Source organism: Heterocephalus glaber, unplaced genomic scaffold (assembly GCF_053883595.1).
Source record: "Heterocephalus glaber isolate CG9 unplaced genomic scaffold, H.glaber_assembly_v1.0 deba00001859, whole genome shotgun sequence".
Taxonomy (NCBI): domain Eukaryota; kingdom Metazoa; phylum Chordata; class Mammalia; order Rodentia; family Bathyergidae; genus Heterocephalus; species Heterocephalus glaber.
The window spans coordinates 791,109-793,348 of record NW_028258500.1 but is presented as its reverse complement, the minus strand read 5'-3'; positions in this window follow the sequence as shown (position 1 = coordinate 793,348).

Here is a 2,240-nt window from a genome sequence, read left to right as displayed (position 1 = left end):
TATTATGCATGTAATTTCTGATATCTTTATAGAATGATTGATGCTTGGGCAATTTTATTGTAGATATATGGGTATTATATACCATGCCTCCTGGAGCTGTAAACCAGACCAAGTTTGAGAAATCAGTAATCCAGGAGATTTGTAGCTCTAAGAATTGGATTCTGCTAACACTGGGCCACGACACTTCCTCTGCTTTAAATTTTGTTAATATCAGTTCTGTAGACAAACGTGTGGTTACTTAATAGTTGAGGCAAAGAACAGAAGATTACAGAAGACGACCTTTGCCCCTATCACAGAGGGAGATGTCAGCAAAAGTAATGATGGCTTGTGTCTTTTCTCTCATGTTAGAGCCACAAGTATTGCCGATGGAAAATGCCCATGTTTGGGAGCAGGGATGGCAGGTTTGGGAATTGCTTCTTTGCTGCTGTACAAGGTGTCTGTGGGTACCTCATATTCTTTCTCATGTCCAGATGTTTGCTTGTCATTTTTATTCCTACACACTTCTGTGTGTTTATATCTTTCTTTCCATTACTTTTCCAAATGGGTTGTAAAGTTGTTCTCATGTGTTTCATGTGCACACTCTGATGCTGATGGTTGATGCTGAATGTTTTGCTGTTGATGCTGAATGTTTTTCTTACTTAGTGTGAAGTCTGCAGCATTTCTGGGTGATTTAATCAGGGAAGTCTGATGTAAATATTGTAAAATGCATTAAAGAGAAAATTACTTATAATAACTTTTTGTGGTAAATAACTTTTTGTGGTAAAAATTTTTAACTTGTCAGTGTATAATTATTAGTGCAGGTATCAGTGCAATGGGGTTTTGGACTTAGGAAGAAGATTTGAACTGGCTTCTGAATATTGTACGAACTAATGGAAGTCTGAAGCCAAACTAAAGGAAGTCTGAAGCCAAAACATTGGCTTGGGGTCTATGGATAAAACATTACTAGCAGAGAGCAATGTGGATGGTTTCTGTCTAAAAAAATCAAACAAGATTCCAGATAATGTCTGTCAGATATGATCAGAAATATCTGGTGGAACTGATCAGATAGCAAACATAAACAGATTTAAAGATATCTTAGCATAATTCAGAATAATATTAGTCCAATGACAAACATAGAAGCCTAAAAATAGAAACATAGTTTAAAATATGTACGGAGAGATAAACATTTGGTAGATGGGCAATTCTTTGTTAGTGACAAAAGTAAAGTTTCCTCATATGACTCAGTTGCCTAAGTTCCCTGGTAGATGGCGGAGAGTTTGTTTCTCTTCTTGGTAGAGAGAAGAGGCAGCCTGTTCTTCCCCTTCCTCTGTTCTCCAATTTCCACATTTCCTTAGAGAATGAGTCTTTCTCCTCGAGAGGCCCTGTGCAGACCTATGCACTGGAAAGCCTGTCTACTTATGAAGCTAGTGAACATGTAATTCTGAGAGCTTTTTATATCTGGGCTGACTTATATACTAGAAATAAGATTTTAGGAGCTCTAGAGGTTGTTTTAAATTACCCTAAAATTAGAAGAAAAAAACTTGAGGCAATAACCATCATTGCCTTCTTTAATTACCTAGGTGGGTCACCAATATTAACTTTCTAATTAAATTATACTAAATTTTATTGTTTCCAAATATAAATTTTAGAGGAGATATATGCATTCATGAACTTGTTATACTTAATTTGAAGATAATAATAAATTGAGTCTTTCTTGAAGGACTTATATGCTCTCTATGCAGGTTAAAGACCAACAAATACTTGTATGTTCTGGCCTTGGTATTTGCCATTGGAGAGATCAACAGGAATCCCTATCTTCTGCCCAATGTGTCTCTGGGATATGAGTTCCATAATGTTCATCACAGTCAGTGGAGGACCCTGGAGAGCTTCCTCATTTCCCTCACAAGACAGGATGAGATGCCTGATTACTCCTGTAAGACAGAAAACAAATCTATAGCAGTACTTAGAGGAGAATCATGGGCAACTTCTCTCCAGAGAGGATCACTACCAGGACTCCACAAAATTCCACAGATGAAAGTGTTTGAGATGGTGGGAATTGAAACTGTCACCTTTGGTGATGTTCTTAGGTGCCTAAAGAGCATGAAAGGAGTTGGGTTTGTGTTTTTTTCAAAGTGGATCATCTCAAAGGTGAGAACACAAAGACTTGTGGCTCATCCACATTTTCATTGTTTCGGGAGAGTAGAAAAACAGATAGTTTTTCTGAATCTCTCATCTCTGACACACTGATTAGTTATATTCTT